The 26,623-nt window shown below is 39.6% G+C and overlaps 1 protein-coding gene across 3 annotated transcripts in view; it reads left to right on the forward strand.

Annotated features, from left to right (window-relative positions):
* Window positions 1–26,623, forward strand: part of lama4 (laminin, alpha 4) — a 187,144-nt gene that overhangs the window by 24,526 nt on the left and 135,995 nt on the right. The window lies entirely within an intron of this gene.

Here is a 26,623-nt window from a genome sequence, read left to right on the forward strand (position 1 = left end):
TATTAAAGGAGTAATATGATCTCTTGGTTTTTATTTATTCGTGCTCTATTGTAAAAAGAACAGCTTAAAGCTCAGTTTTATTGCTGTTCTCACACAATGACAACCACATGGGTAAACCACTGTAGCAACGTTGGTGGGCATTTCTGACATTTTAATGTAATGTTGATGGTATTTTCAACCTTTAAGACTCTGCTCTGTAGCATGGAAACAGGAATACTAATAAAACGGCTCTATACACATCCCATATAAACATCTTGTAATCCTGTAACGTCATAACCTGATTATTATGTGCATTTTTACTATGTATTAAGTAACCAATAAATGTAATAGCAAATGTTGTCCTTCACAGCCCTGCACAAGCAGTCTTTGATAATACTGAAATGAAGCTTGAATAACTGTCAGACTGGAAATACCATTTGGTAACCTGTCTGGGATTGATAGACAGTGTCTGAGTTGTCAAGGTGAAGGGTTCTGCTGCATTGTATCTTGGCTTGCTGCAGGAAGTGTATAGCGTGCTAACCTGAAGTAGCAGCAGCTCAACTCATGTGAAGCTGTTAGCCGGATTAGCTCATGCTTTTAACCGTGCTACAGTTAACCAGTTAAGTTTTCATCCCACAAGAATACAGCTGGGTTAATGTTTCGCACATGCTGAGCTGCTGCTATTAACTTACCGTCAACCCACACACCCACGGACACAGATGCTAACATGCTAACGCGCTCGGAAAGCTGTCCAGACTTGGACTTGTTCGGTTTTTGCGGACTTTGTCCTTTTTTCTCAACTCTTGTCCCAAATTCATCCCAAAACTGAATTTAATGTTACACCCTCCCTGGGATGACGGGCTCAAGCCCTGCATGCTTGCTAATAACTTATTTGAAGAGTTGGGTCTCTAAGATTGTATTCAGAACATAGAAAGTTATCAGACTTAACTTGAATGCCTCAGTTTTTGGACAAATTTGTGCAGAGGTGTTGATGATATTAACCGTGTGTGATCTCCTGACTGATTCAGCCAGCTGTCCTCTCTATGAAATCTGGGAAAAGCAAACGACCCCTCCTCTTCTTCTTTGGTTTTACTGGTGGACTACAAACCAACATTAAAGGTGCACGCCGCCACCTACTGCACCCGAGTGTGTAACATCATGCTATTCACACAGGTCCATTGTCATGTGTTTGTGAGATAGAGAGAGAGCGAGTGCGGGGCGCACAGCCCCAAAAATAGAAAATCAATATGTTGCGGACAGTGCTGATATTGTGGCGGGCTGCCACAAATAAATGAATGTATGGGAATTCCTGAAACTCATCTGCTGGATTTTCCTGTGCACAAATCATCATCCTGTCTCAGAGGAATTATTTTTACTCTACTTATCAGCTCTGGAGTATCCTCTAAAGGTCACAGTTTTTGGCGTCAGTTTACGTACGAGTGCTTCTCTACATGTGAGTTCAGAAAGCCCTGTTATTTTTCCTCCTAACATGTGTGCCATCATTGTTAAACAGTCAGATGACATGACTTGTTAGGGCTGTTTGACACCGGGGACTGAGACAGTGCTCAGGATGACACGATGACTGCATCCCATCAGAATGTCAATGCCCCAGCCCAGCTGAGTCCAGCTCACTTCCTGTGGATCAGGGCTTTCTCTCATGCTCCAGTGAATGGGGATGGTGTGACAGCGCTGAATTGGGTTCCTGTTTTTGCTCTTCAACCGAAAGTGATCTGCTTGCCAAGGTTCTGCCCACTTTTCAACTTTCTACCCACTAAAACAGACCCGGGAGCTCTCGGGAAAAGAGAAATGAAAGTAGGGAGCTACTTTAGAAAAACCCCTGTGCTTGGGGATTTTCTTGGCTGACCGGAGAAGGGTCAAAATAGTTTTTCAACATAAAGGCCTTTATTTTGGGGTCAATATAAAGAACTTCCTGAAAGGGATTTTTTGAGCAAGACAAAGTGTTTCTTTGGCTATTATTTTTTCATGTGGGATGAAATGTTGACCTTTTGGTTTCAGTGTGCTAAGACCGCCTTGTAGTTAGTTCCTCTATGCAGACTTGACAGATTACACAGGTCAGAATTGCCTTAATGCAGAGCATAGCTAAGTTGCTATTGTCCACCACTACTTTGATATGTGAAAGTGGAGCCATGGAAAATTAAAGTGCTGTCATATGGTACATTAGTTTAAGGAAAAGGCTTTTTTTTTTTTAAAAAAAACACAGCAGAGCTGCTGGACCACGCTCCAGCAGGGCAAAGACTACAAGTGGTCAAAAAATCAAACAGATTGTAAACAAATCTCCTGTTGAGCCATATTAGCTGAACTTATGGTAAAACAGAAAGTGCCAAAATGTTGGTTAGAAATCTTTATTGCCTATGTGAAACTTTGCACACACACTTATGGTAAGGAATGGCAGATTAAAATTGAACCATGTTGGCCTGCAAATCTATGGAGGTATGTTAATAGTGTACTCCAGTCATTTATCATACCATAATGTTATGGGACTGTCGAGAGGCACATTAAAGCTGCACTCATCCATATTTCTATATTGACAATGGATCAAATAACTATGTGTAGTCCTGTCACTCATAGTAACAGACCCACAGAGAAATATCACCTTACTCTGCAGCTACACTCAGCATTGTAGTGTCTTCCAGCTCTTTGTTTTGTTCTGACTGTTTTCATTCTCTCTCATCAGCCTAGTTTCGAACAGCAGCAGGCTGCTATTTTCAGCAAAAAAACACTTCCTTTCCAGTACCAAACACACACAGAAAAAGTTAGCCACTAGCTAGTGCTAAAGAGCCAGATATTTCCCTCAGGAGTTAGTGGAGACCAAAACAGAGCTTAGAGGACATAAAATATTGAACTTACATTCACCAGGTGGCCAGAAACATGAATAAATAAATGCTAAAGGTAGCTGTTTGCTAACACATTTGCCATAATTTAAATGGTGATAATATGTCAAGGTTATGTTTACAGCAGGTTGTGCTGCCCCCAAGTGGCAAAAATAATTACTATGTTTTTCTCTCTTCTAAATAAAATGTGACTTTGTTTATAATATGTATAATTATCTGACAATTCACTACTAATTTTTGCAATGTTTTCAAGATCTCAACAGTTTGGTGAGCATGAAAATAGAACCCAAATTGTAATAAACCCCATAAATCCCATCCAACATTATCAGCACTGATAGACAAAAACAGTTTTACATCATAGTTTTCCCCATATTCCATACTCTTTGTACCCCCCAAATCAAAACAAAAAAAGTTTGTTGTTACAGTAGCAGCCCCTGGGATCCTCTAAATATATTGTGCATAAATTCAGTTACTCAGTGTAAACTTTTCTTGAACTTGAGTGAAACAGAATATGAGCATTGGATGAATTCTTGCCATGGCCACAAACCCCGCAGGAATGCGTGTCAAGTTGAGACCATATCCCAGAGAAAAGAATATATCTTTAATTAATTGCACATTACAGTGGCTCTGAGCTAAATTCCACCATCAGAGCTCTAATGTTTTCCATAAAGTTGGAGAATGTGTTGATTCGTTTCTCTCTGCCAGAGATGAGGTGGTAGAAACATCCCACCACAGGCTTGGATTCCTCCATTCAGCGTCTCACCTGGCTGTTCTTGTCACTAGGACTGTATAGGAACGAGTGATGTAGTCTTTTGGCATTCCATTCTGTAGGGGAATAGAGACCTTAACACGTGTTACAGTCAGTACTATCAGATAATCAGGGTAATAGAGAACTGAAAGCACATTTGCAAAAGCTGTTTTTGCCATAAAGCTATTGGAAGGAATTTTATCTTTGTAACTGCCAAGAAAAGCCTGGAGTCTGTGGCGTTTTCTGTATTTCAAGACTTAAAAGTCCTTTAATGAACCTTTTGAGAACTTTTCCCCACTTACCAATCATCCTTCCTTTGTGTAGTGTAGAGATCTTTAGGTGTACAAATCTCCCTCCCAAAAAGGAAAGATGACTTGAATTTTGCAGTGCATGGTGTCCTCAACTATATTTTGTTCCACATATGGCTTGGGAAGAATGTGCAACTTATTACTCCCTGCAAAGAATCTCTGTGTTGCATACAAAGCTATATCAATGTTGACACTGGTGCAGAGTTGTAGTGCCTCTACAGTCTCATCGCAACTCATCAAACAGTCTTTCTGAGTCACATCATCTCCATGACAACTACATGTGGACCTGCTCCTAGATCTGGCACTGTTCATGTAATAATGCTCTGTGTATTTACAGGACTCAAAATTGGATTTCTAAGAGGGAACTGTTATCTCAGTGATATATAGTGGTCATACAAATAGACAAACGGTATCAGAATGAATACTTTTATGAAAGTAAAGATTACTACAAATTTATTGCACTCCAAAGACTTATTGACAGGTACATCAGATCATAAACTCTGACTATGAAAGAACAAAAAAAGCCCAAAACCCTCAGTTGATCACTTGCACTCAATAACTTAAAATTGAATTGAATTTTGCCAAATTGTTCATTACATGAGAGAAAAGCTAAAATTCAAAAAGTATGTGTGCTACTGACGTGATCTTAAAGGGTCAGTGCATATAAATTACATATATACACATGAATGAAACATATTTTTTGACATCCGAAAAAAGAAAAAATTAACCACTTTCGTACTGTTGGCAGGATTTTCTTCCACAGCAGTGCTTTGAGCTAAATGCTAATGTCAGGTAACATGCTCACAATGGCAATGCTAACAAGTTGATGTTTAGCAGGTCTATTGTTTACCATGTTTGCTATCTTAGTTTAGCATGTTAGCATGCTAACATTTGCACTAGCGCTAAATACAAAGTGCAGCTGAGGCTGAGGGGAATGTCATCAGTTTTGCAGGTATTCAGTCATAAAGCAAAGTGTTGGACAAACGTAAGTGGTTGAGGGTGCTATATGGAAAGTGATCACAATTCATCCTGAGAGGAACATGTATGTCTTTACCAGATTTCATGACAATCCATCCAATAGCTGAAATATGTCACTAAAATTCAAAAATGTCAACCTCATGGTTGCACTAGGTGAAAAGTCAGAGGATCATCAAAGTCAGTAGGGTTCATCCTCTGGGCAACATGAATGTCTGTACAAAATTCTGTTTTCATAGGCCAGATTTTTATATTTTTTTAATTTTTTAAATTTATGACACAGTGTCAATAATGTCATCAGTCATCATGATTTCTTAACTTACACAACCTTTTAGCATAGGTTGTACAGATTTTAGATTTTAGTACACATTTCAAGATAATCTAGGAAATTACATCACAATAAGCAAAAATACCAATGTAGGTACTGGGGAAATATTTCTATTGCAGATTAAACTGTTAAAAGCCCTTTTCACAAATGAGCATATCTCAAAAACAAGTTCAAATAACTTATGGAGTATTAAGGCATATTTTGTTCATGTTTCTACATTCAGAATTGGTTTGGATCAGTATGTTTTGTATGTTTATTTAGTAAAATTTGAAAGTCAACTTTCTGGTGTCAGTAGAGGAAAAGTCAAGGGGATTACCACAGTCATTGGAATACATCCTCTAGGGACCCTGAATGTCTGTACCAGATTTCATGGCAGTCCATCAAAGGACCATCGTGGTGGGCTGACTGACCGACATTGCCATCCCAGGAGACCCATCACTACCATGGCCTCCACTGATATTTAACAATATAAGTAGTTTCAGTTTTATGTAGGACTACTTCTTCAGTGGAAAGTAGACCCATTGAGAGCAACTACAGGGAATTTTGTGGATTATCCTTGGAAAACATGTTGCTGTTACATTTTTAATGTTTTTTAGATACTTGGAAAAACATAAATGGAATTCATCTCACCTCCATTGTATTAGCATGGCAGCATCTGGGAAAATATTTTTTTTTGTGATCTGGGTGAACTGACCCTTTAGCGAAGGCAACAGCAGTGCTGGCCTCATTTGTTTTCATATGGTGATGAATGGACCAGCACTTCCATGATTTGTGGTTTAGTTCAGTGGTCACGTCTGCAGGACGTCAGGCCATGTGCTGCTTGTACCAGATCTACTCTGAACCCTGCAAATCACATACCACCAAAATAAAAGGTTGAGTGAATTACAGGCCTCTTGAGAGGGTCTTGTGTGTGTGTGGAGACAGACCTTATGCATGCTCTGCCCTGCCCTGTCATTACTAACAACACTTTGAGACCCTGGTGACAGGCTAATGAGCGGTGCCAAAGTGTGAGTCATTCTCTGGCTGGCACTCTGCATCCTAGGCAGGACGGCTGATGACCAGCCCTGATGGCCCAAGTGTTGCAGAGAGGATGCGTCTGATGGGAGCCTTGAAACTCTTATCTGAGCTGTTGCTTTTCCCTCATGGCCAAGCTTGTGTTTTGCTATTGCAGTCAGTTGCCATAATGACAACACACATAGTTTTCATTATTGATTCATTAGATTTTTTTTAAATCATTTTGACTATAAAATATCAGAAAACATATACAAATTATCATTAAAAGAGCCCATGGTGATGTCTTTATATTGCTTATGTTGTCTGAGCATCAGTCCAAAACCTGAAGATATGCATTTTTCTATTGTATAAAAAAGAAAAAAGCGGCTCTGTGCTTTGAATTAAATGCTAAAGTCAGCATGCTAACATGCTCAAAATGATTTTAAAAAGCTTATTATTAGCATGTATAATGTTAACCATCGTCACCATCATAGTACAACGATTAGTAATGGGAATATTATTAGTCAAAATTAAAATTTTGACCTGACGCTAGATGACCACCAAAGTAACTAGGATGCATCCTCTGGGCACCATGAATATCTGTACAGAACTCCCTGGCCATCCATCCAATATTTTTAAAAATTATTTCAGTTTAAACCAAAGCGACTGACAGACCGATATTGTCCATCCTCTACAGCCACATTACTAGCGTGGCTGAAAATATAATCCCTTCATTTTCAGTTCTCTGAAAGGCAACACACACTGGTAGGCTCCAGTGTTCTTTATGTAAGCCCACACACCAACAGCATGAATATGCCTGGCAACGCGGCTGGATACATCATGATAGACTGCTGTCACATTTGCCAGACAAGCAGACATTTGATCACATTTGCCACCTGGATGTGCACATCCTGGCTACTGTACTTTTACTACTTATGTCAAGGTGTCGCCTATACTGTAAGTCTATAAAATGACACAAAGGTATGCAACATGGCCAGTGTACGTTACGCTTGACTTTCAAAGTTAGTAAAGTGCATATTTATGTGCAGTATATTGTAGCATTGTAGCTGACAACATCATTTAAAGAATTAGGGAGGCTCTGAAAATTGTTTTTTGTTGTGTGTGGGTTTTTTCTCTTATTATACCACCTGCTTCAGTTTTGGTCAGCAAATTGCCAATAACCAAATTAGCATTTTGCCATACTGAGAGGCAGCCAACTACTTTTTCTTGCCAAAATGAGCTGGATACATTCATACAGTAATCACAAGTACATGTGTGAGCTGTTTAAAATCTCCCAGTGTGATTAGAACAACACTGGGATTACACATGGCTACGGTAGAAGAGAAGCACCACAACTTAAAACTTCATAGTCAAGCTTGAGTAATATTCCATCTCTTTAAAAACTGAAGCATCACTGAATAAAAAGCAAATCCACTGCGGTGGTAGAGAAACAGCTGCATGATGTCTTATGAAAGAAAACTGGTAACCACTCTGCAGCTTTCATACAGATTCCATCCCCAAATGCACAAATGGAACTATTATGAACTTTTAATGTTTGCATATCTTGGAAAGATTATTGTAACTCGAGTAGATTCAACAAGCAGCATAATGTAACACCACTAAGGACACCGAGAATGGTTTCTTCAAACTGAAACTTTTTCTTATTCCATTTGTTTTCTTTGGCCAGGTGAGTAGACTGTCATTTAAACTGAAAATCTGGCTTTCTGCCTTCTTCCAAGCAACAGCAGCAGTTTGTTATTGGGAATAAGTCCGACATGAATTAGTGCCAATGCAATCCAAACCCTGTACATGAACCAACCCTAAAACCCACTATTATGTTGTCATAAGGAAAAAAGGTGTTGACATTTGATAGCCAGAAGAGCAAGAACAGAAAAAAACAGGAATAAACTAAACTGAGAGCAAAGTAACAGTATGAAAGAGATCAAAATATTAGGTATATGCAAACCCATATTTAGCGTTTATATGTGTATGTGACCTGTTCAATGTGGGTGAAGACAAATCTATCGTGCTTTGCTAAGGTTAAAAGTCAAATTAGTTTTGGTGACAGCTACCAAAATAAACCTAATAAAAAGATGGTGAAAGTGTAGTAAGAATATAAGTAAACTATTCACCATGGTTTGGACCACCGGATGTCACATAATGTCAGCCCCTTCATGTATTCTCTCCACATACACGTCACCTATATATTGATGTTCAGGCAGGTTGCAGTTGTTTTCACCATTGCTAAAGGGGGAACAAATGCTTGCTCGGACAATCGGAGCTTTATTAGTCACAACGTGCATTGGTGTGTATGACTGTCCGTGCTGGGGAGGTAGATTACAGTCCAGCAGCTCTTATCTCCCTCAGCCAGATTCCACTGGCAGGTGGTGCAGGACATTCGATTTCCATCCCTCTTTACCTTAGCCATCATTGAAAATAGCCTGAGGTGTAGCCTTCTGGAAAGTGCCTCAGCAACATGGATCTACTGCACCCCAGTATCCACCTAAAACATTTACACCAGAAGTATCACTCTTGTGCACAAGACACATATACTGCAATATTGGAACACTGGTTATGATTACTGGATGCGCTTTTAACAAAGATCATTTTTTGGCTGATTGGGGGCAGTGGAACAAACTGAAAACACAGCATTAACATATTATCACTGTTTAAATCCAGTTTTTTATAACTGGATTTAAAAAAAACAAGAAAACGTTAGAAATTGTTCATATACAGTGTGTTGAATTTAGCTGAATTACGTAAGTTAGCCCTCACAGGTGAACTGCTGTTTTTATTTTTACTTTGGAAAAGGATTTCCTCTTGGAGAAACTTAATATTTAATATGACTCATTTTTATGTGTAGGAAACTGTGACAAGCCTAAAAAGACTATTTTATCAGCTCATCCATGTTTCCGTCCTTTTCCTTAAGCTGTATATTGTTATCAGTTTCTACCAGAGCTTGCTGCAGTTGCCTCACTGTCTCAACAAGCACAGCTCATGAATGGCAGGCAGGATAACAGTGCTCACAAACACTTGTGAATGTGTGCAGATTACATCTGGTGAAGCAGGAGGGGGGCAATGAATTTAACTGTGCAGCACAATCTATTATGGTCTGTTTTTAGAACTGCACGCCTCATGTACAGCAGGTTAACATCAGCAGATGAGGGTTACAAATGAAGCGAGGAATGATGGCATAATGCCGTGTCATAAACTTCAATCACTCAGTCACGTCAATCACTGACTCTATAGAGATGCTTTTTACTAAACAGCTTTTAGAGAAAAAAAGAACCTGAAGTGTAGAGATGGTGATATTATAAACTGTGTGAACCTCTGAACGTGCCCAGTTTCATTTGATGATTAATCAAATAGACAGCAATGAATAAGTCAGAGGATCACACCCAAAAATAACTTGTGCAGGTTTTGCAGAAAGCTGCAGCAGGGCAACACATGGCACAAACACATTAAATCTAAAATAAAGGATAAATCTGGTGTTATTCTATATATTCCTCTTGTCAACAAATCCCATTGAAAGAACAAAACCAACAATGTTAGTTAGTCCACTTTTCAATAGTCTATGACTTCTCTACCATATTTGTGGCATTCAGCTCCAAGCCCATTGGTTATCTTCCAAAGACATTAATCTGTAAGGGCCACAAATATAGTTTCATTATTTGGAACAGAGGAATAAGGTATATCAGGCCTTTTGCAGACTTCCCACTATAGAGACATCCAAAGCTCTGTATTTCCAGATCTCTGGGTGTAAAATGCTTCTATTAGAGGAAACACTGTAAAATCCAGTTGCAATTAACATCCAGCAATCAACACATATTGTACAATTGACAGGTTGAGTTGTTTTCACTGAGGACAGCAGTATGGAAGTAGAGGTCAGCTACTAAAGATCTGTAAAAATAAAAGAACCGATCTGGAGAAACACTTGGCCTGCTTGGCCTCCAGTGGAAAGCATGTGTGTGTGCACTCAGGCATATCAGTACAGTCTCTGAGATACTGAATAGAAAAAGCAGATCTGGAGTCATGGAAACTGCTCTGTAGCACCCGCAAGCACAGAAACTCTCCTCAACATTGATAAAATTCTCTGACTAATATGGCCTCAAAACCCACAAAGACAAAACTAAAGACAGTTACCAGCAGGCCTTACAGCTGTTGGAGTTTATTACTTCTTTATCTGTTCCTGATGATGGCAGACACAGTCATCAACAACATTCATAAAAACGGACCTTGCTTGGTCAGGCACATGTGAGTGTTTCTTTGGGACAGCACAAATTCAACTGCATAAGTTGCTATCATCATGAACATATGTTGTGCTGGAAAGAAACACAACTATGTGCTGTCCACAAGAAGGCACTGCACTCTGTTTTTATTACATACTTCTTCCAGTGCTTTGTACTGTAGCTGGCCAGACTACCACTTCTAACAATCCCACCCCCCTTCTCTGTAATTATAATGGATAGATGCCAAAATAATCACATTGTAACCAAGAACGTCAATCCATCCGCTGGAGATGTTCCCCAGAGGCCATGAAGGGCAGCTCAGTGTGAGGTGCAGCATTTGTAAAAGTCTCCTCTTCGATACAGTTCTGTCAAGTGAAATCTCTATATCCTCAAATGACCTCAGATGTGAAGGACAGGGTAAATTGGAGTTCACTCCTCTGTTTCCCTCCCCAAAAATGTCTCAAAACTGCTGTGCTCAGAGGCTCTGCTTTGCATCGGCTGTTCTCTGGTTTTCCAGTTTGGCAGGTCACTCGAAGACGTGGCTGCTGAAAACCATGACACAGGCACATTTGTAAACTCTTGACACAAGAACCCTTCCAGGACTCCCATCTGATGATTTTACATTACACACAGAAGGCTTTGAAAACACATTTCCCATGACGTTGCTTTGGGCTTTTGTGGTAATGTAACTGACAGATATGAATTCCATTTGGTTCATTGATGTTTTCACTGCTTTAGAAAGCTAAATTCTCTCACTTCTTGACTCTAGGTATCTATTAATGAGTTATAAGTTATTTTTATATTACATAAATCACAGTCATGTAAGTTCATACTTTTAATAGCAACATTTGTAACTACAGTGTCAAAGCAACGTTAAGGCTTGTTCCAGATACCAAACACTGATACAGTCTCACAATGCCAGAAAGACGAGCAGAGACTTGGCATCCATCATTTACAATGTCTCTCCAGTGTGCTGTAAGCCACCATTAAGTACAAAAACAGTACTTGGATATGAACAGATAATGTGTTCAGACCAGAAATGAATGGCATCCAGTAATATTGAGTTTTTTTACCTCTATGTTGCATAGACATCATGCACACAGCTGATCTCGCTTTTTGTGGTGGTTCCAGTATCTCTGATATCCATAGGATAAATGACCCTAAATCCCCTTAGAAATCATAAAAAATAAGTTTCCTCTAACTTCAGATCCTGCCTCATAATCTTAAAATACCTTTTCTTCACTATTAAAAGTAGTCAAGCTGATTGCTGACAGTGTGAATTTCCATGTGCCATTTGCCAAAATTTAAACAAATACAGACTCAAACAGGACTGAGTTCTAACTACATGAATGCCCTCATGGCTGAAATGCAGCTGCAAGCTCACAGCTGGTCTACACTAAGGCCATGTGACCTGACAGCCAACCAACAGTGTGTCATGGAACTGACTGCTGCTTTTCCTCATGTCAGTATCAGTAGTTTCTGCAAGAGCCCCAAAACAACGATGTTCAGGTGATAGAAGCCAAGTAGCAGCTGTAGTAATTATGACAGGAGCAGATGAGAGAATTTGATGGTCCTTAACCTGCTTAGGGAAAAGGTTGGGGTGGATGGATGGGTCAACAAAACATCAGACTTTAACAAGAGAGATTGCTGATTGTGTCCCGGTTTCCATCACAGTCTGTTCAGTGGAGAGAATGGTCCAAGACATGATGGCTTGTTGCAGGGGCCAGACTTGCTCGTTGAGCCACAGTGTCTTCTTTTTTTTATTTCTACACAGTTTAAATGCAGAAAACGTGACGTGGATACAGAGACTTTGTTGGTTGGAAGGCACCTTTTGACGGAGTCTGGCTGAGTAACAGAAAGTCCTGCAATGTAACAAAGAATGTACAGTAACTAATTAGTTTTGCTGTTGCATTATAAGTAAAAAAAAATGTCATTACCATGATATGATTGTTTGTGATGTAAACTGAAAGCGAGCTGAAATGGACAAAAAGGACCGCAAAGATTTTATACACCCAAAATGTTCTTGATCATTAAAATTCTTACCTCATGCTTTTCTACAAAGGGCTTTCTTTTGTTTTAAACTGAAATACATAATTCACAATCAGTCTTTGCTTTTCTTCTTTCATATTTTACGCTCCAGATAGCTTTCCTGCTGTCTGGCCAAAGTATATATTGTTCAGGTTAAAATATGTGGGTTATATTCATCAAAGGATATGTGTTATATTTAGTGTCTGCCTTTGGTTTGGGTAGTACCTACAGTGGGTGAACAGGCAGAGAATGAATGTCCTGCTCAAGGACACACAACATTTGGCTGCAGCAGGGGTTGAACCTGTGACCTTTCCATGATGGTACAGTCACGCCTACTGCTAGGCCAACCTGCCACCACAATCGAGGACTGTTAAAAGTTGTGTCTCCCTCCTGTCGAGCCCTGCTGCTCAGGATCATTTTCTGCTAACAAGGTTTGAGGAGATCAGGGTGACAGCTTTTCTGGCTTTGACTGATATCAACAAACCTGTCAGCTGTTGATACTTAAACTGCTCTGCCCTCTCAGTTAATCCACCAATATCCACCAACTAAAAAGGCCCGGCTTCAAGGGATCAACAAGGCCACATTTAAAAGTGCACAGGGCAGTTTTGCTTTATGCATCTAAACTGAAAGGAACCCCGATGCCATGATTCAAAACTGGATGTAACTGAAAAATGAGTGACATTGGTTATTTGGCTTATAGAAATTCACCATTTGTTTGACAGGAGACCAAGCAACACCTGTGATATAAGTCATGGCTACAGCATCAGGAGAAATTGGAATTGCCCTCTTTACCAATACCCAAACATGCCTGCCACTGTTTATTCACCCTGTATCATGAAGATGAAAAAGCAAGTGTGTCATCTCCATGGCAACTCTGCCACAAACAAAACTGAAAAAAACTGTAGTGGTCACGGTCACTGGATACACGAATCATCCTGCTTTGTGAGGAAGCGAAAGTATCACAGCAGGATCAAATTAGAGTGGCTGTTTCCAGTCAAAGGTGATAACAGAGTGTATTCATTTTACATTTCATGAAATATTTGTTTGGGTAAAGTGTTATTACAGGCCATTTTGCTTTATCTACGAAAGCACCATTACTGTATAAGTAAGGGTCTCATCAATAGTCTCTCAAATAGTGATGTCAGTTTTTGTTTTTGTTTTCTAATACTTGGAACTATAAATAATAAAGCGCATCATATGCTATACATAAATTATATGAACTCACTTGAAAACAGATGCTAGATTTGGCTAATGTTAGTACAGGGATTCCCTAAACTTTTTCAGGTTAAGGGGACCATACCATTGTACTTGTAAGTTTTAGTTCCTTAACAACAAAATCATGTGCACTTAACATTTTTGCTGACCATTTTTGAATGCATGTTAGAGTTTTAGATTCACTGTCATTGTGCTATAATTCCAGGCATATATTGATTTCAGTTCATTTCTGTATGTTATAAAAACCCACAAACAAACTGCTGAAACTTAAAGCTGCTCTGATCCATATTTCTATATTAAGAATGGATGAAATGACTATGCATAATGTGAAAGGAGTTGCTTGTAGTGACAAACCTACAGAGAATTATCAACAAACTGTCATTTCCCACAGCAACCTTTTAGTGTTTTTCGGCTCGTTGTTTTAGTTTTACAGCCTGCAACTTTACTGTTTTGCTTCATTCTCACCAATCTCCTCATTAATGTTTTTCCCAGCAGCAGCAGGCAGCTGTTTACAGTGAAAAAACCGACTGGTACTGCCACATTTTATACCCGAACAAACCCAAAAACCAAAGCTCTATTTTTGTGTTATTCCATCCATTACTGACTGTGCCGGCTGCCAGCTATTAGCTCACAATGATTACACTCTGTCTCTTTCGCTTTTCCCTCTCAGCATTGCGTGTCACCTTTCAACACATGGCACAAATGGATGCAAACAGTTGGCCCAGTCAGAGACAGAAAGAGAGAAATAAATCACATTTGAAAACAATCAGACCAGAGTCCGTCCTGTGCCTGATGTCTTGTGCCACAAATTAGCCCAAACCCAACTCGTAATCATATCCTTTTTCGGAAACTGTTGGGTTCAGATTGGGTTGCGGAACTCTTCCTAGCTAAAACTAATGCAATCTAATACAACAACCCTGCAACAAATCCTACCTTCCTTAATCAATCAGGCAACTTTACATTGAAAAATAAAATAAATAATAATAATGAAATAATGTTCATTTTTTGTTGTGAAAATGTTTTAGAGAGGTGTTGATTGAACTTCATAGTCATTTTGGAGGCTGTATTGGTGGTGCTGTTGATTTATACTGCATCATACTGAGAGGTGTTTCTAATATTTTGTCTACCCCATTTACATCAACAAGGCATGACTAAATATTAGAATCACCTCTCAGTATAAAACAGTGTATCTAATAAACATCATCCTCATACAGTATGTTCTTTCATAGTTCTTAACTTAGCAGTGATATTGAACTCTTCCTGACCTCCTGGGATCTTCTCAAAGACCCTTGAAGTCCCTGTACCCCACATGACGATGCTCATTCAAACTAACTAACATTGTATTCTGTTTGGCACAGTGAATGTCTGTCTAATGTCAGATCTGCTCTTTGTCTAATGTCAGATCTCTGGCACGGTATCAAGGGCAAGGTTTGGGAGCAGGGTATGGGCTGAAATATCACGCACTGTCCTCTGCCTCAGCCAGACCCTCAGGGCTTCTCCTATCACCCTCAGACGACTCAAGATCTGGAATGTCGGATAGACTTTCCGTAACCTCCTCACCACAATGAGAGCGTTTCACGGTGGAAACATCCACCCATTTAATAGGGCTCGTAAGATTCTTCAAATTATGCCCCAGCAAAGAACATGATTTTTAGGCCTTGGATAATCATGGTTCATCTAATGGCTGCTCTCAGCAGGGGGCCCTTTGTGCACTGTCACAATAACGTCCTGACTCTTTTAAGGGCAAATCTCTTGCTGTGACCGAGAAACGTGGCCCATTTGTAATTGCAGCTGAATTATTCAAAGTAAACAGTGGAAAAACAAACATTCCACAGACTGCCTCATGCAGTGTCATTATTACTTCATATTAAAGGAAATGGCCTAGGCTCCTCTTTGGTTTAATTGAAAATAATCGACGTTCAGCATTGCTTGTGTTGAGTCTACAAATCTTTGTGAACCAGAAATGTAAACAATGAATGACTGTTCCTTACGCCTTGCTGGTGTCCCCCAGAGGCTGCGAATATCATTACACCCCCAGTATGAAAGCATGAGACAGACCAAAAAGGTCTGTGTCATGTGTTAATCAAATCAGTCCTCTTTCTCCCCTTGGGAGTAAGAATGTACTCAGCAAATTTATTGTGAGATTATGAGAAATCCTGAGTGCAAAATTAACTATTTGGTCTGGTGTTGGTGCAGGGAAAGAGGTCTGGGGGTCATAAAAACATTCTCATCTCATCTCAAGATTCTCATCCTCTGGGGACCCATGGCAAATTTCCTCGAAATTCAGGCATTAGGTTTGAAGACATCTTGTCACCTTGTTGTGATGGTCAAGGGTAAATTTTGACCTGACCATAGTGCTATGGAAGGCTCAGGGGGTGTATCTTCAAGGAGGTTACATTGGACATTTTTTAGATCTAAACTGGTTTTGTTGAAACTTGTGGGGCAGGTAGGCCTTATATGATTGATTTGATTTCCATGGTGCTCTGGTTCTGGGATGTCCGCCTTAGATAATTATTTTTTTTCAGTAGAGATGTTCTGAGACAGAGGTTGGGAAAATATCTGCAATTTCTTCCTTCTCTTTCTTATTAGCAAAGAGCTGTAAACAAAACCATTCAGCTAACAGCTTCTCACTCTTAGTTGGCACTGACCATGATTTTTGCTGGTTAAAATGACCAACGTTGTCTATGGCAAGTCATATCAGATGTTGCTAAATAATGTTAATCCAGCAAGTAACTTCTTGACAGGCCAAAAGTACACTTCACTGTTGTTGAGTTTGTGTGCTCCCTGCAAGCTTGTGTCTGTACTTGGCTTGTGTAAAATAAGTTGTGCCAAATTTAGTCGTCCATAGCTGTGTTATTACAATGTTTCAGATACATTTAGGTATATAAATTATCAGGTCTAACTTATTAAAGGACTTGGATTGGAGCCAAAAAAAAAACTTGATGGGGACGTCCTTATTATACAATATAACTGTAGTTTGTATGGTCCAGAAATCAGTACAACTTAAAACTGAAGGGATAAAGCTTCTATTACACCTGTGGATGTTACAGTCACTTGGAGAATTGGCCAACATTGGCAAAGCTTTGCAGTCTGTAACACTTAACTTGTTGTGGGGTCTCAATAGGTAATTTCACCTCTGTGTTGAACATTTGTTCCATTAAGGAAGATTTCAAGTTTCAGAGAAGTTTGTTCAAGGATATATGCTCAATTATCAGCCTATCATAGACAGCTTTGGTAGTTGCTTGGCCCACTTCAACTGCCCTCAAGCTCAATCCTCTTTACCCAAATTTAGACTGTAGGGCCCAAGTAACTGACAAATATTGTAGTGAGCAAGTAACATAGTGGAGACTGACCATGTTCTCTACAGTTTATGAGCTCAGCTGTCACTGCTGTGGTTAAGGGGCAGTTAACAGCTGATAAATAGCTCTGGAGTCATAATCTGTCAGATATGTCATATACAAATCTGTGGTATAAAATGAACATTTCCATGCTATTTAAACCATAAAGAGGCCACTCATCTCACAGATGGCCACAATAATCATAACAAAGGACACATCTGACATTAAAATGGAATTAACCCCAGATCATTATAAAGAAATGTGGCAGTTAGAAGGAGGACTAGGGATGCCCCATGTATTATCATGGTGAAAGTGGGCGTGTGTGTCTGTGTGTCTACACGAATGCACAGCGGTCTGCAGTCCAACTGTGTGTGCATTAAAGCAGACAGTTAAGTGGACCACTGCTGCCTTAGCCTGGTCACAGATGGGATATGGCAGAAATGGCAATTACACCAAATATTTTCAGCTAATATTCTGCATTTTATGACTCATCCTGTTGAACCCCATTGTTGGTCTAACAGTGTTGGCAGTATGTAGTATAAGTCTAATCTTGTTTGAAGGGTAATCAATTCATAATTACGCTCTCTTGTAGTTAAAGCTTAAATGAGTGTGTTAGAAATCATTTCATTTTCTTTTGAGCTTATTGACTCTTCTCATGCGTGATTAATCACTACATACTGTAATTTGTTCAGGGACACTCGCCACACAAGGCTGAACTTTTAATTGCATCAGCATCTTCTCACATTGGCTCAAATGCTTCTCTCTCAATTTTCAGCTGCATTGTTATAGTTTATTTTGGTATATAATATAATGTTTTTATGCTCCAGCTTGTACTTGTGTTGGGAAATGACTCTTTTATTTTCTGAATATCTCCCTGGTGGAATTTTGTCTTTACTGACAGAGGTACAAGGCAACAGCTGGACCTGACTGAGAGGTTATAAAGTATTGATGTAATATGTATAGTCCTGCTGAGAGAGAGATTGAAGCTGGAAGTAGAGTATTCACAGCACTGTATGTGTCTGAGAGCTGGAGTCAAAATAAGTACAGTGAGATTATTTGTTTTCTCTCTGAGAGTGAGATGAGAACATCGATATCAATTTCATTTCTGTCTCTTAAATATGGAGCTAAAGTCAAGCCCTTGTTAGCTTAGCTTAGCAAAAAGACTGGAAGTAGGGGGAAATGGCCAGCCTAGCTCTGTCCAAAGTTCAAAAAACGTCTGTTTTTGTACAAAATAAACAAACAAGTGACAGCATGTTGATCAATTAACTTTAGAGGTGTTGGTAAGTGTATTTTTGAACATTAGATAGAGCCATGATACCTGTTTCTCCCTGCTTCCAGTCTTTATAGTCCTTATGCTAAGCTAAGCTAAGCTAACTCTATCCTGACTCCAGCTCAGTACTGAACACACAGACATGACATTGATGTTGATCTTATCTCACTCTTGGAAAGCAAATAAATATATCAAATGTTGATCAGTTCTTGTAAAGGCACATGTAATAATATTTTGTGTAACGTAGTAGCACCAGGCTAAAACTTAACACCCTTTAAAGTAGCGTGAAATAACTTTTTGTAGGCGCTGTTGCTGTTATTATTAGCCTGCTCTGCTTTGTAATGTCTGGGTTTGAGTGACTATATATGTGTATAAGGGCTACTGTATGTGTAATTTAAACTTAAGTTTAAATTTAAAGAAAAGTTTCTGATGATTCACTGCGAATGAAAAGTGCAGTACAAATTAAATGTATTAATATTATTAATGGCCTCAAACCCACAATGTATACAGTGTTCAACTGGACAGATTTGCTTTACGGCATAAATGAGTATCGCTTCATGCTAACAGAGTTGTATTTAACTTTTATACATTTTCTTGGCATGCAAAACAGATTCACATGGAGGTACCTGAGGGAAATGGAGGGAGACAATTAGCAACATCCTTTGTAGCAGCTGGAGATACAGCAAAGATACAGGAATGCTGTCACAATTAAAGCTAGTATCTGTTGTTTTTAAAAGGAATTAATTGTTAATATTCCATCTGTATGGTTTGATCCAAGGTATTCTCCATACTCCTGCTGGGTCACACCTCTCCTGATTGACAGAAGAAGTGTTAAAACCGCGCCAGCAAAATGGCAGAGACGAGCCTTGCACCATGTTTGTATTTTCACACGTTAAAATCAACAGCATAAGCCCAGCGGTGGCACACATTGCTAGACAAAGCGTCTGTCACATTTTTACTCGCTGATTTAAATAAATGGCAGCTTCCCAACACAACTCTCCACAGCTACTCCACCACCTTTTCTATGTCTCCCAACAGCATTTCAGTTAGCTTTAACTGCCAGAGAGGGTAAGAACATGTGGAAAATTACAGATTTCTGATTAAAATCATTGATTCACTTTTGAAATTCCACACATGGCACCTTTTTGGTGTCTGTAACAAGCTGCTGTACTGTATAACCCTTCAAAAAAACATGCTGACCTAGTGTGTGGCAACCCTTTTTACAGACCTTAATGACACAGATATGTGACATGTTCAAAGGACACCCCTGTCTCTCTCTCTCTCTCTCTTGCTCTCTGTCAGGCGGTTAGTGTGTCAGAGCAGAGAGTCAGCGGCTCTATTAGGTTTTGCAGCGTAAGCCCCGGCTGTCAGTGAACCACAGCTATCAGAGCCAGCAGCATCCTCCTCTCGTTTTTTTTTAAAGCCTCTCCTTCATCAGCATTATGTCCTGCTCTCGAGCGTAAACTGCCAAACCTTCCAAAAACAAGCTCATCTCTGTGTGCGGCTGCCTGACGCGTTACCTGACCCTCCAAATGAGCATGCATACGCACACATACATGCAATTTTTTCAACAGAAAATAAGGTGAACTTGACCCACACATGGCAGTATATCCTATAAATGGGTACTATCACCCCTTAACCCCCCCCCCTCTCTCTCAGCCTGGCCAGACAAGCAGCACATTAGCATGGATCAAACAGTGTGTGTGTGTCAGGGGGGTTGTAGGGGTGCAGAGAATCAGGCACCCGTTTCCATTGTTCCAAGCCAGGCTCTAACTTTGGAAAGCCTAAATTAATGTCATTATTGCAGGAGCCGAATGTTTACATTGGCTTTGTTGTTTTGTGTTGGACAGCTGAGCTGCAGCGTGTCCCCCCAGTGCAGCGTGTGCAGTTTTACCCCCGTCAACCCCCCCCCCCCCCCTTTCCTCTCTACAGCTCCCCCTTTTGTTTCTTTGCCCCAATCAGTGTAAGAGCAGTATGATGCACACAGCAACAGCACACTCATGTTTACCAGCCTGGGTGGTCTGTGATCACGTCATACAAATTGATGCAGAGAAGAGGAAGTGGTTTTGCAGGTTTTAACCAATTGACTTGAAGTCATGTGTACTTTACATCACTGGTGACTATTTTCCTCAGAAAACCATTAGTTTTCCCCCATCCTCTAGCCACTGGTTTCGGTTCATGCCGGTTCAGCATGAACTTTAAGAGACTTGATGCTGCACTGTAAGTCATTACAGTGAACTTTCTGTTATCTTAAGTTATGATACTGTTACGGTAATGCAGGGTATGTGTTGTCCCTTAGTGTTCAAAAGAATTCCAACACCAAAATAGTGACTGCAAGGAAAACTGTGATGGACTAACTTTCTCAAGCAAGTTTCAGTTGTCTGCCACTTCAGTCAGAATCCCTCAGTTCTACTTGAAATATTGAATCACCTTAATGGGGATATCTGGACAAAGCTTCTTCTGTCAGTCTGTAAACATTAGCTAGCATTAGCTAATGAAACATTAGCTCAGCATCTGAAGGGGAGACTGTGAGCTGTCAGCAGAATCAGTTTACATCCTATCTGACATTTTATCATTTTTTTTGATATTTTAAGCTTTAGCTGATATGTGACTTACCAGCAGTTTGTACATGTTATTAGCAGCTATCACTAAATATGATGCCACTTTTGACTATGATGACTAGAATAATGAAAAGGTCATTTTAGGTATTCCAGTAATGTAGTTATCATTAAATGTGAGCTATAGTAAATTGCTCTGTTTTTTTACATACATATTTGTCAGTGGCACTAAGTCTTGGTGAAAGGGGGGAGTACTTCCTCATAGTTTTCATCCATATGATTTTATAATTTCTTCAGAAGTCTCATTCCTACAGTGTATTCAAAACTTTCATTTGTTTCATGTCCAAAATAACATGTCTAATATCAATTCTTATATTCTTTTAATATTAGTATTCACCAGGTGTACAGTTTTCACAGTATTATTTACTGTGGATAGAGCTGTGACCCTCTTTGAAAAGCACCAATGGACCCATTTGACCTCCTCCCAGACAATCCTGGCTCAAACACCGGATGGCAATTACTGTGTTGCTCATTGGTTTTTCTGGGGAACCATTTTTAGAAACTGTTAAACCATTACTGAGAAAACAGTCTCTTTTATTGATACTGGCCAGTTTCTAGCATTGTGTTGCTTGTGTATTGATTTGTGGCCTTAAATTAAACTAAGGGCTAAATCTACAAAAGAATTGTTCAGCCTTTGCAGCTGCTAAACCTGCACAAATGAGACAAAAAGATAGCGTGTAATTCACAAAGCACCCGCAAAGGGTGAAATGCATCGCAAACTGCGCTGCCAAGCAAATAGCGTCATGGTGCGCCTGTTCCATTTGCATGTATGTAAATTAGGTAATATTCATACATTTGGTGCAAGATCGGCCCCTTTCTATGCAAATAAACCTTGTTTGAAAAAACAGTATAATTCACAAAGACCAGCACTAATTGCCACATGCTGTTAGGGTGGAGTGATTAGTGTCTTCAGATAGTTGGTGATAACTGTGTGCACACTCACTCCTCACTCACTCTCTCTCTCTGTCTCTCTCTCGCTCTCTTCAAATCTTTAAGCTTGTGAGGCCTGAATGATATTGAATTGATACTGAATGATATCAAGGGGAGTCTTCAGTCATTGGGGGGGGGGTGTTAAAGTGGGTAGGAGGGGTGGTGGGTTTATCTCAGACTTTCAGCTACTTAAAATAAAAATGTTCTGACAGCTCTGATGGAGCTCAGGATTCATATAACGGCTGCTTTATTACAAACAATTCCACTGTATAAATCTGAATCTGTATGTAACAGCTGATCTGTAGATGTGTAGCAGAAGTTACTGCTGCTGTGTGGCGTGCATAAATGCGTACAGCCTCTTTCTCAGTGTGGAGACGCAGGTATCGTTTCAGCTGCTGTGTGATGCTGCAGCCAGCTGTGACACACAGCCAGATGTGGGTAACAAACAGAACATCAGTACTGATGTTTCTGTGAAATCCTGGATCTATTCAGTGACACCTGAAGAACATTACTGTAAGATTCATACATTAATCTGACACGTTTCAGACCTGCCTGAGTCACATTCATAGCTGTATGTTGACATTTGACATTTCAGTAGATCATGTTATAGCTGAGAAATACTAGAGAAGCAAATTCATGAACATTGGTTTGTGACTGTGGAGAGCTCTGTGTTCACACCTCTGCCAATTAAAGACACACAATTTGAGGCTTTTGTGCTCTCTCATTATGGACCAATCTGAAAAGTCTGAAACACTGGAAACCGCTCCGGTCACTCAATCAGACACAAAATAAACTGCACTCAGCTGCAAAACTTTATGGGCATGTTTGCTTCCAGTCTTTATAGTCCTTATGCTAAGCTAAGCTAAGCTAACTCTATCCTGACTCCAGCTCAGTACTGAACACACAGACGTGATATTGATGTTGATCTTATCTCACTCTTGGAAAGCAAATAAATATATCAAATGTTGATCAGTTCTTGTAAAGGCACATGTAATAATATTTTGTGTAACGTAGTAGCACCAGGCTAAAACTTAACACCCTTCAAAGTAGCGTGAAATAACTTTTTGTAGGCGCTGTTGCTGTTATTATTAGCCTGCTCTGCTTTGTAACGTCTGGGTTTGAGTGACTATATATGTGTATAAGGGCTACTGTATGTGTAATTTAAACTAAGAAACGTTTCTAATGATTCACTGCAAATGAAAAGTGCAGTACAAATTAAATGTATTAATATTATTAATGGCCTCAAACCCACAATGTGTACAGTGTTCAACTGGACAGATTTGCACAAATGAGTATTGCTTCATGCTAACAGAGTTGTATTTAACTTTTATATATTTCCTTGGCATGCAAAACTTTATGGGCATGTTTGCGCCGGCATATCACTAGCGCAAAATCTTTTGTGAATAAGACCTTAAAGCGGGGCAGGTTGCGGGTGTAAGTAAATGCTGCGCAATTCACAGTGCTATGAGAGGGCGCAATCCATTCTTTGTGGATTTCACCCTAAATGTGGAAAATGTGAGTGATGTGATGAACACAAATTGCTTGACTTGTATGACAATTGAATCAGTCGAAAACCCCTTTGTACAAATCCATCATGTAAAGTAATGATTGTAGCATTTACTGTCACTTTTCTCAAAGAGTGACTTACTCTTCAAAGCTGAAGGGCTCAATATGTCCTCAACAGAACACAAAGCTGCCATTCATTTTCCAACTCTTTGTATCTCTGTGTCCCCATAAGGGAAATCTTGTTCTTTTATCCCCAGGAACTTAATTTATTTCCCATTATTGTGTGAGATGGCTATTTGTTCGCCAAATATAAGTCAGGTGTCCTTGGAGACAAGCGCACAAAAGGTCCCTCTTGGTGGCTGGGAGTTTATTCATTTCTCTCTAGCCTCCTCCCACTACATCCCATCAAGCTTTCACATAGCTCACACAAGTCTCAGTGAAATTACACAGTAGAACAGAATTGCACCTTCAGTACCTTGTGAGAAAACCCAGTAGGACATTTAAAATTGGATGGAAAAGATTGACTCAGCTAAAAGTACCACACTGTCTCTTTTTTTAACACTGAAGCCTGGTTCATATGGTAACAGCCCAAGGTGAAGCACATTCCCAATCCAAGCAGCATCTCACACTGACAGTGACAATGCTGTAATTATAAAACTGAGTGTTAATTAACATGCAGATTGGAATCTGATACAAACTCAGAGCAGCTCACAGATGCCAGAAATAATATCAGAGTTCAACCTTGAGGCAAGGAACCCAAAAAAACAATATTTGGACTGCAAGTTAGACAAACTGCCAATAAGCTGAGCTATATTTCATCTCTAGCTAGATTTGTTTTTGTATGTCATGACAAAAAGTTTTATAATGTTAGCTAGCCTGACAATCAAACTCAATAGCCATTTTCTTACATTGTTTGCACCAGTCAGTAGCAAGTGATGTACCTGTCCAGCCAACATCAATTTCAGTTGACACCGAAGCTCTTGTGGCAGTTGCTGGGAGCACTTAAAGGTGCCCAATGGAGTTCTTTTGTAAGCAAACAAAAGTCATCTGTACATTAATTTAACATTTAATATAATGTACATCTTCGATTTAGCATTACACTCCTATAAAATTGTTGGACACACGATGGACAAAAATCAGTGCAGTTGAACCAGAGATATCATCTTTTCCCTTGTCAAAATCTGGTGCCTACATGACCCACAATGCAACTTAACCACCCACAGTCCAGTTGGAGTTTTGTATGTGTTATACTAGTAGTGACTAACATTGTCTGGAGCTGCTTGCCTCAAACAGAGATGAGTAGCGGGCTACAGAGGTCTGGTCATTTTCAAACTTCAGCCCTAACCAACTACAACTTTTTCACATATGCAGTACTCCCCAAGATCTGTAAACAAATTTGATGTGTGAAATCAGTGGAGTTCCCCTTTAATATTCTAAATCATGCACTGTTTACATGCATGTCATGCTTGCAGTCTTCTTCTTCCCTACCTTTGCAGGGGATTTGTTACGTTTCTTTGCACATTACCACCAAACCATTGGCAGGACTTTGTCTTGCGTCACCAAACGGGACAGTATTTTAATGTGTGACCTTTAGAGATGCTGGTAGAGATGGGGGATTTTCACTTTGGGCAGAGCTTAGCTAGCTGTTTCCCCAGCTTCCAGTCTTTATGCTGAGCTACAAGGCTACATCGGCTTATTACGCAAGGCTTATCAAGTACGGAACCTGACTAAGTTCCGTACTTTAAGGGGAACTTCAGTTTGCTCATCATGAGGAGTATAACTCTGTGAAAACAGTTGTTTAATGGCTGTAGCTCTGGAGGAAATTTCCAAAGTTTGAAAAAATAATTCTAATGAAAGCAGTGTGTTTTTAGCAGGCAGGGTGAGGTCCAATGAAAATCACTATTGAGCTGCATTATGGGAAATGTAGGAACTAGCATTTTTGGAACTTGACACCTACTTGGAACTAAAAGTCAGAATATGACATGGGAAGGACTAAGATGCAAGGAATCGACGCAAATGAAGGAATCGTTGGGATTCAATTTGCAATGCAGTTACACTGCAGCAGTTGTCAGTTGAGTGACTTGCTCAAAAGGACCTCAACAGTATTTTCTGAGGGAGGAGGAAATGATCCCTCCTAGTATTGTCCAGCTGATCCACATTTGAAGGCATTCACAAACATGATGGTCACTGATGAGCCAAAATTGGCAGGACCAAAGAAAAAAAATCTTTTATTGAATGTATTTGTAATGAACTGTTGCACTCAGCTGCCTTCTATTGACCTCAGTTCATTTTAATAACATTGATTTTTTGATTGGCTTCTTCATGATATCGATATAACAATCACACTATTGATTTAACGATGATGCATTGTCTCTTCTGCTCAGTTTAATGGTTCATGGGTTTTCCTCATTAGCTCATTAAAACAGAATGTTCTTACCTTTGTGGACAGAAACGGAAAGCAAAGGGCAGAGAGTCAGTTTGTCATATAAGGAGACTGGAGAGTTTTTAGACAGCAAATTAAGCATGTGTTTATGTCAAGGATGTTCCCTCCTCCAGATAAAGGTCAGAGTTTTGAAGGTTATGGAATGTGAGGTCTGCAAGGAGAAATCCTAAACATGCGTTGATCATTATTTCAAGCGGAGGAAGTGGCAGGCGCCAGCCAGCTGACCTATACAACAGAGAATCTACCGGAAGGATATAATGATACACCTCAGGGGCTTTAAGTGTGTGTAGGTGTGTGTGTGTGTTTCTGTGTAGTTTACCCATACATTTGTGCTGGCATCAGTATGTGTGTACATGTGTAGATATTATACTGTTCACTGTTAGGATGAAATGTTATTTTAATTTCAGTAACATTATATTTCATGTTGGTGCTCGTCCTTCATGGGGTCTGGTGGTTTTGCTGATAATTTATCAATTTGAGTCTATTTATTATTGTGGAACTTTTAATCTAATCATGAAAATTAAGATTATAATACAGTAAACTCTCACACAAAAGCATGCTTTTTCACATAATGGCAGAGTTGGCATGAATAAATAAATTCCAGTACCTAATAGAGGCTGGGGGTAGGACATTAAATTGTCTGTACTATAATGGCTTACATGATAAATTCAGCATAATGACTTTTCCACAGCAGTAATTCTATGTCATACTCAGCAATCTGTTGCTCTGAGTTTCTCTTTATAACAGAAACACTGTTTTCACTCTCTAAACAATATCAATTGTTTCAAGTTTGCTGTTATTTGTCAAAGTTGAAGTCCTTCTCTACTCAAAAATGTGTTTTTCTTCTTGTTCCTTCACTTGGA

Source organism: Thunnus albacares, chromosome 16 (assembly GCF_914725855.1).
Source record: "Thunnus albacares chromosome 16, fThuAlb1.1, whole genome shotgun sequence".
Lineage (NCBI taxonomy): Eukaryota > Metazoa > Chordata > Actinopteri > Scombriformes > Scombridae > Thunnus > Thunnus albacares.